Genomic DNA, 9363 nt, shown 5'->3' on the forward strand with positions numbered 1-9363 from the left:
GGAATCTCATACACATTTAGGATTTGCACTTACACTTTTTTCATCTTTACCCTGTTTTGGTCATTTTATTATTTTTTACGTAAGGGTTTTAATTTTGGTCATGGCATTTGACAGAGAGAGTTTCTCCACCTTACCCTAGTTTACTATGTATGTTGCTTAGGAGGCCCTCTGTCCTTTTTCTTGCATGACTCGCAAAGTTTTCCATCTAGAGTTATTCGGTTTGCCTACTTTCTCCATTCTTGAAATAACTTTGGGAGACACTATGCAAACTCTCTACCAAACTGCGAAATAGTTTGGTGATATGGCACCCAATTAGTCCTAGGTCTATATAATTTTTCATATCTTTATACAATTTCTTCATTTATTAACTATTCAAAGCTCCTCAAATGTAGGACTGTTTTACATAGTGAACACCTTGTTTACTAAGTCAATGCATACTCTCTCTTGAAGAATTGCCAAGAATCGCAAATACGAGGGGATCTTGATCGTCGGATTTTAAAGATGAACTAGGCAACCGCTAGTTCACCCTCAATTTACCCTAGGTTAACCACACTCATCATACGAAATACATTGATCTCTTATTGCAATTCCCAACCTCAACCACATGTACCCTCTAAACCACCCCATGCCATTTGGAAACATGACATTGCATTGGCAATTTACAAGCATTGAAACTTGATAAATATTTTGCATGAAAAGATATAAAGTACTTATATTTTATCTTGATAGTTACAAAAAAATGAGAACCCTTACATATGTGCAGCTAAAAAGTACCATGACAAAAAGATAAACCAAGTATAACTAGTTTAAGACTTAAAGTAAAAGTTATTTTTATTTTGAAACAAAGCCTTAAAAAAGGTTACTTTTGAAGGTTGAATGGCCTTTGAGAGCTCTCTTTTTTGTCATAGAACATAATGATCTTCTCAAGAAAATATTACTTATATTTTTTCGCCATAAAACGCACAAAATTGTATAAAAAAAAGATAAATATTACTTATACTTTTTTGCCATAAAACGCATAGAATTGTATAAAAGAAAGATAAGCTTTTACAAGAAAAGGCTAATAAAAAGCCTTGGACATAGGGAAAATTAAATGAGGGAGCACAACCTACTTCTTAGGCTTGTGTTTGGAATTTTTCTTTAATTTGGCCTCTTCACCCTCTGGTTGAGATTGGATAGACTTAAAAGTACAATTTAGTGAAGTACTGAACAACTACATGGATCCATTACAAGATGAAAGCATGAACGGGTAAAATACACTTTTAATGCGGAAGCTATTCTCAATAGCTACTTTTTCAAAAAGTGGGGACTAGTAAAATTTTTACAAATCAATTCTAGATTGTGCGCCCATTATAGATTTAGATTCTCCTTTTGAAGAGCATTCTAATGATATATAATATGCCCTAGATTTTTTCATTTTGGTTATTCATATTTGGTCAAACACTTCAGCTTTGTTGTCCACCCACTCATGCTTTCACCCTATAACCTCTAGAATGGTTCAATGGCTCAAGCTTATAGGTACCACTATCTTCAAGGCCTTCGAAGATGGGCCTTTTGACAAATAATACATTTCTCTTAGAAAGGTAATTAGTGGATCCTTCTTCTATGAAAAGAGGCTTATGAAAAATGGCACCGTCACACATGCTGAAAGAGAACACTCACGGCAAAAAAAGAAATAGAAATAACCAAACTATATTTGAGAGTTTTCCCACAAGTTTTGTTGAAGATTTAATGGGTTACATGAGCTATTTATTTAAAGGGTGAAGGTACGTTTCAATTATTAATTTGTAAAAATTTTACCAGTCCCAGGATTGTGAAGAAGCGTGTTGAGAAGTTCAAGCGCGGTCAGAGTGATCGCAAGATCAGTGTCAAGGTACCGCCTTTCCTTTTGTGTGTGTGTGTGTGTGTGTGTGTGAGAGAGAGAGAGAGAGAGAGAGAGAGAGAGAGAGCGCTAATGCTCACCTATTTCTCCTCAACCAAGCTGGCGCAGACCAAAGGGTATCAATTCACATGTTAGGAGGAAATTTAAAGGATGCATTTGATGCCTAATATTGGGTATGACTCAAACAAGAAGACAAAGCATGTGCTATCCAATGGTTTCACAAAGTTTTTGGTGCACAATTCTGTTGAACTGGACCTTCTCATAAAGAAAAACAGGTCCAATTTTTTTTTCGTGGGCCCTTCTTATGACAAGATCAATTTGAGACTTCTTTGCTTTTAAGGTTAGTTGCCTTATGTGGCGGTCGGCTACAGATTTGTGCTAACAGTAGTTGTTAAATGGGCTTGCAAGAAGTTTTGTGCTGAGATTTCTCATAATGTCTCCACTTTGAAGTGGAAATCAATTGTGAAGCGTGCCGCTCAGTGTAACATTGCAGTTACCAATGGTTCTGCAAGGCTTCGTAGTTAGGAGGATGAGTAGGTACTGCCCGGTCCTAATGATCACAGCATTAAGGATGAGATAGTTTAAGGGATTTTTGAATTGCAATTTTGTGTTTGTGACAACCACTCTCTGTTGCACTGGTTTTGGAATATTCAATATCAATAATCATCTTCTTGAACTCCTTTGTTGTCTGTTGAAGCTTATTAGTGATTGATTTTTGGGTGTATATGAAAGCATCGATTGTCCTACCAAAACTTACACGCAAAACTCGTATTATTTGTTATTGCATGTATGATTTGTGGTGGTTGTGGTGCCCTTTCAACTTTGGGACCTCGACTCCTTAAGTGTTCAATTTTGGGAGTTTCTTGCTTGTCAAGGATGGGACTTCAATTATTTCGATGTTGATAATCTGTTGGTTCCATCTTATCTGAGATTAGCTTTAGAGGTATTAATCGCAATACTTTTATGCTTGTTGGAAATGGTTGCCTTCTTTCTTAAGTGAGGGTGACATAGGCTAAGTTTTTGAATGATGCTTTTGCATGTTTTTCATACTCATAGGACAGCAATGTATGATGTTAAACTCTCCTAAAGCTATCCGGCAAGTTGTGAGTTAATAACTCCGGTTGGTGCAATGTAGTGTTATGCCTCTCAATGTAGTGTTATGCCTCTCTAAAGGCATTCACTTGGTTTCGTGTGGAATTGTGCATTGTTAGTGCTATCTATTGACTATCAAAAGCTGGATGTACATGTCATCAAGGGATTCCGTTTTTTTCTCGAGAGGGGGAGCGGCGGGGAGGGTGTTTTTGTGCAAAGGAAAAGAGTTTGTTAGCCTTAGCACATGCTGTGGGTGGCAATCAGATTGGCAAAGAGTGAGTTGATCCTTCTGGTTTGGTTGTATACTCGAAGTCCCAACTCCTGGACACATGGAAGCTACCGGGTTTCCAACCTGTGAACATGATTGAGGAATGCTAGAGGTGATAGGCAGTGCGAATAGATCCTTTTGAGTCTTGCAAGATGCTGGTGCTTCTGGCTTGGGCATGAATGACAGGCCGGCTGACAAACAGTCTAAAAGAGCATTCAGACTGCACATGAGAACACAAAGCAAAGGAGCATACGGTTGAAGTTGCGTATTGCCATTTGTGCAAAACGAGAGGGTTTTTGGACTCGCGTAGAGTTCGGGCGCCCTTCTGTGAGTGTGCGCGTGTGCGGAAGAGAGAGAGAGAGAGAGAGAGAGAGAGAGAGAGAGAGAGAGAGCACAAACGCCAAGAAGAAGGGGCGATCAGAGCAGAAGACCCAATACAATCAGATGTGTGATCTCTGTGAGATGAGAGATATGGAAGTTGTAACAGACTTGGACACTCCAAGTCAAGAATCAACCGCGACAGCACCAAATAACCACTTCAAAACAATTCACAGATCACAATAGATTTGCACTGGCCCGGCAGAGTTCCGTGCCTAGAGAAGTGGTTATTTGGTGCTGTCGCGGTTGATTCTTGACTTGGAGTGTCCAAGTCTGTTACAGAAGTGGGTACCCCTGGCCCCATAAATAGATGCCCAAGGGAAGTAGGCCAAGGCCTGATCAAAATCCCAAGGACCCAACAAAAAAATGATATGGAAATATATGTAGATGCCCAAACAAAAGTGGGCGATCGGCCCCAAACTCGAGCGGCCAGACCAGGTACAACCTAGACTATCGGTGGCCAACCCGGAGACATACTAGTCGTACATGTATGTCCTAGACCTGTGAAGCAGCAAAGTGATGTAAGTCTAACACCCCCTCTCAGCACCGAATGCTGAACAAACCGCATGAAGCCAAAGATGTGAGACAAATGATGAAGATGTCTGTTGCGATGTCCACTGAAGGACAATATTCCATGAGTGTAGCAACAGTCTGGGGTGTCACAACGGCCAAGAAATCTCAATGGAAAGATGTCGTCGCGAGCAGTGTAGCAAACTATTGTACTCCGCTAATATAGTGTGAAGATACTGCGTGAAGGTTCCGAACTGAGTATGAAAACAACTCCTTGTCGTGAAAGAAGTACCAATAGACCTGCAAGTGTCCTGCCAATAGGACCTGTGGTGTTTGTAGAGTCACACCGTCTGGAGAAAATGGGGAAGCCCAGGAACCGTCATGAGAATGACCAGAAGCCTCTCAATGCATGAACCTACAACCTAGTGTGGACAGGTGGCTAAGCTGTGAAAAACTCAAGGAGGGCCAGATGTAGAAATCTGTGCCATAATCGTCCTCCGAATTAAGGAAAGCCAGAACAATCTACACTGTAGAAGCTACCGTAAGCTGCAGCAAAGTCATCGATAGACCGCACGAACCACCACCGGATGGTGTCCTGTCAGTAGGTAGGGGAATCCAAGATGAGGGAAAAGCCAGACTCAACAATCTGCCCTGTGAAGGGCCTCTAAGAAGAGGTGTGGTCAAACCAAGTTGTCTGCACCGTAATCATCTTGTAGAAGTAGGGAAGCCAGATTGAGCAGTCTACGCTATGAAGATCCTTTGAGAAGAGGAAAGGCCAAGCTAAGATGTCTACGCCATCTTGCCTGTATCTCCTGCCTCCAATCCTCCGGTGTCAACTTAAACATAATCCGCGCCAACAACGCCACCAAACCGCAACTCTGTGTGGCTCTCAATGTGAATGAGCTGAGAGTGGCCTACTGCTCAGATTGGGAGATAAGTTTGCTATAAGGTTACTGAGGGTGAGTGTAAGCAACTCTGAAGGTAGCAATCCAAATGATCAGGAGTGTAGAAGAGCAACTACACTACCATCCAAGCCAAGCTCCTAATGACTCCGGATGTAGTCGCGTAATGATGCATGATCTCCCACATCTCGCGGGTAAACTCTCCAAGAGAGTCCAAAGCAGTGAAGTCCCACTCCAGTCTGTAGATCCAAGCAGTGAACCCGTCTAAGAAGAGATCCAAGATCCTCTCCCTAAGTCCATGTAGATGCTCCTGTGTAAGCAAGTGATCTGACGTGTCAAGGTCAAGTGGTAAGTGTGTCCACCCAAGATGGTTGTGTCCTCTCTAGGAATGTCGGAATGATGATGATGGATCCCATATGCCATGAACATGGCCCACATATTGCTGGCGAGAGGAGATGTAAAGAGTATTCGTTCATGTTTACGAGCTTTGAATTGGCATATAGTAGATGCTCGAGACATCCTTCATCAAACTATGTAAGGTTAACTTCTTAGGCCTTTCAGGCAATTCCATATTACAGATGAAATCCTTTGGTTGGAGGAAGACACCTTGTATGTTATGGTGAGGACATGCTTAAATAGGATAATTCTGCTTGTTACGTTAGTACTGGTGTGTAGTCGATCCGAGCATGTGTACAACATGCTCTAACTTGCTAGGTAAGAATTTTCTCTTAGAGTCAAGCCATGAGTCTAGACTAGTGTAAGTGAATCAGAGAGATTATTGTAGTTCCATTAAGTTAATGAAGCCATAGTTGCAACTCTTGCCATAACTTGAGCATAATGCAAGCCAGAAGGATTAGACCTTGAGACTAAATGACATAGTATACACTTAAAAGGATAATTAGTGAGTATATGCACTGAGTGTTAAACTAGGGATGCCCCTAGCTAAGATATGATGTGAACTTTTTGTTTCCTTAATTTGTTTCCCCACACTCCAAAAAAAAAAAGGAAAACGAAAAGAAAAGGTTAAATCCTGTGAGCTCCCAAAGCTTCATTTATCCAAAATTTTCTCGGCTTACTTAAAGTGCCTACAGGAATTTTAAGGAAGCACTCTTCACGCACGCACATGCACACACGCACAATTTGACACCATTGCGTAGCTCCTTGTGCTTTTACTAAGAACAAAAACCTCACAGAATCTATATCGATAACTTTTCGTCAAACCTAGTTGGTTATTGCTCAATGTACAATGCCTTACAAGTTACAATGGATCTGCTCCCCTTAGAACTTAATTATCCTCTATGGGTACATGCTTGCCTCACAACTATAATGAATCTAGCACGTTTTGGAATTGTTAAGGGCCTAACTTAGCAGACTTCCACTAGACTTGCTACAAAAGCAAGCCTGGGTATGTATATGTATGTATGCAACCAAGAAGACCCTCGTTTAGAAACAACATATATCAGAGATATCTAGTCACTTTACAAAGCGCATGGCAGCCAATTCTGAGTGAGAACGAGATCCTCACCTTCATGCTGTTGAGTGCCCAAAAATAATCGACTGCTGCACGTCAGCTGAAGTGGTCGGATTTTTTATTACGCTACCTGCATGGAGTACATTAAACTAGGGTTTAACATGACCTCTCAACAGCGAACTCAGAGAGAGAGAGAGAGAGAGAGAGAGGGACTGCGCATGTCAGCCAATTCTAAGTGAGAAACGAGATCCTCCCTTCATGCTTGTATGAGCTGTTGAGTGTCCAAAATAATCGACTGCTTCGCCTTAACTTCAGTGGTTCGATTGTTGGCTGCGGCTACCTGCGTGGTATACATTAAACTAGGCTTTCACATGAGCTCTAGACGGCAAACTCTGAGAGTGAGAGAGAGAGAGAGAACGTATTGAAGCATACATACTAGAGCCCACTGCCTTACCTTGCTAGCTCCAGAGCTTTCGCCATGGTCGACCAAAGACAATACATATATGCATGAGTACGTGCCCACTGCCTACCGTGCTAGCGTTCGCCATCGTCAACCAAAGAAATGCCTGCATGCACACACACCAGAGGCTGATGCATCGGTTGCGCATTTATTTTGCAATAACTCCAAGGTGTTTGCATGCATCGTTTTTGGGAATGTTGTACCTTCATCTTAAGAGCCTTGTCACACGAGCATAGTTATCAGTTATGGATAGCTATGCTTTGGGGCAATTATAACCCGGCATGTGTATTCTTCATCTAGCTCCGTCCTGATCACCCACGACAAAGTTACTAGCCCACGTAAAGAGGAAGCTCACTAACAATAGGCATCCATCTTGCATGTGCGTCATGCACTAATTTGTCGCAATGCAATTTTCGCATGATTGGGTCAAAAAGCTGCTGCCATTTATTAAACTCTATGTGAACGCTAACTTCAGTATGCAATTTAACTATGCCAAAGTTGGCATAATTGCGAAAGCGTGTGTATCATACAACTAAGCCTTGTCTTTTGCCTCGCGTGACCAAGGCAGAGGCATTATAATCTTAAGCTGTGATTGATAAATATGCATGTGTGACCATTGCCTAAGTCCCTATCACACGCATATGAATGGACTTCGCACCAAGTAATAAAGACCATAGTTTCTTACACCTTAAGTCACACAAGGCTAAGGACAGGGCTCCCATGTATATATTGACTTGTTCACATCTTCTCAAATCTTAGATCATGGAACCAAAGTATGCCAAGGACAAGGTAAACCATAGAGAAAAAATAGATATGTGCGATATTACAATGTTAGAGAGTTCAATAGCTTCAGAGAAAAATCAAGCAGAGTTCAAAATGGTATGCCTCTCAACCTGCCACTCATAAGGAACATGCTAAACCTTTGTGTGATGAGTGAGGCAAACGCACCTCAAGAGGCTTTAAAAAATTAGGGTGAAACCCCATAAACTATAAGGTCTACACCATTAATAACCCATGAAGCAATGCAAATTTCTCTAAAATCGATGGAGAAACAAGATAAAATATCCACTCACGCCACTAGGCTACTACTTGGTTCAAACGATGCCTATGGGCTCCAATGTCTATCCACTCAAGCCAACAGGCTACCACTTGGTATAAGCAATGCCTATGCACTGCAATGTCTATCCTTGACTCTCCTAGATAGCTTGCTAAGTAGCCTGTCAGGCCTAACATCCACCATTTGGTGCCCTTTTTTGGGGAGGGAGGGGAGGCTATATAAAATTTGGCCCATTTCCCAAGGGCCTCGTGTCGCCTTTGGCAATGTCCCCTCTTGTAGTTCAACCCCTTTTTCAAAATACTCTAGTGTGATTTCCTTTAAAGTATTCTGGTATAAAATGTTTTGTTTTTTAGTCTTGATCGAAGCTACCTCATCGTGGATGTTTATCCTCTCCGAAACAAGCTTGGGTACGAAGCATTCTTGAGGAGGCTTAGGTGGTGCAAGTGCTTGGGGCTCATTCGTAATGTTGGAATATAGCACTGTTCATCACTACATTGATACAGTAATTTTAATTTTTTTTTAATTCTTCTCTACTTAATTTTGTTACATCAACTAATTGTGACTTCGACTTCTTATGCAAATGTAACATTGATGATTGTCACATGCAGGTTAAGGTAATATGGACAACTATGGCTATGACATAAACAACACAAAACTCGGTGCTAGTCAATTGACCACTACAAGAGATGGCTCAAATAACAACACAAACAATCGCGGTAAGCCAAATGCTAGTGGTAAGATGTCGAGCCCTGAATGGAACCTACAAATCTTGGGAGATTCATAGATTGGCATTGAAATCTATGTGGCATCCCCAAATCAAGAGGTGCTCCTTGTATTAGAGACCATGTCATTGGTTTAGGACCTAGAGCTAGTGGGGACAAGTGCAAGGGTGTAGGTGTTGACAATGTTGCAAAGTTCTTGAAGAAACATCAGGGCAATTGTCTAGAGCAAAAAGAACTAGAATACTAACACCCAACTCAATGTAGCCCGAGTTTCAATGAATTTAATTGGCAATACAATGTTTCACCAACGAGAACACCAATTGCGCTACCTCTGCACAGGGTGCTAATGGTACTGGAGTGTCTACATAGTAGGTTGGGGCTTCTAGAGCTAGACAAGCTAGCTCGGTATATTTATTGCAATTGGGAGGGTACAGTTTGATGGCTATGAGGAGGATGCACCATGGTGGACTGTGGATCTCAAGAAAGGAATCAAGGAGATGGAGGTTATTTCAATCGAGCAAACAGAAGTGTGGGAGTTGGGCAGGTGTATTATGCAAGAAATTGAAGACAACTTGGAAGTCATTGGATGGTCTCACTAGAAGGTGGTTGCGGTCAAAAGGA

General features: G+C 41.5%; 1 long non-coding RNA gene across 2 annotated transcripts in view; it reads right to left on the reverse strand.

Moving 5' to 3' along the window:
• Positions 1–7113, reverse strand: part of LOC147417778 (uncharacterized) — a 64928-nt gene extending 57815 nt beyond the window's left edge. For both annotated transcript variants that reach the window (XR_015187301.1, XR_015187302.1), the window contains exons 1-2: positions 6958–7113; positions 6558–6843 (exon numbers count right to left, since the gene is read on the reverse strand). This is a non-coding gene — a long non-coding RNA (uncharacterized LOC147417778). The remainder of the gene's footprint in view (positions 1–6557; positions 6844–6957) is intronic.
• Positions 7114–9363: the final 2250 nt, after the last annotated feature.

The sequence above is a fragment of the Adiantum capillus-veneris genome, chromosome 30 (assembly GCF_014529385.1).
Source record: "Adiantum capillus-veneris isolate H3 chromosome 30, ASM1452938v2, whole genome shotgun sequence".
In the NCBI taxonomy this organism is placed as follows: domain Eukaryota; kingdom Viridiplantae; phylum Streptophyta; class Polypodiopsida; order Polypodiales; family Pteridaceae; genus Adiantum; species Adiantum capillus-veneris.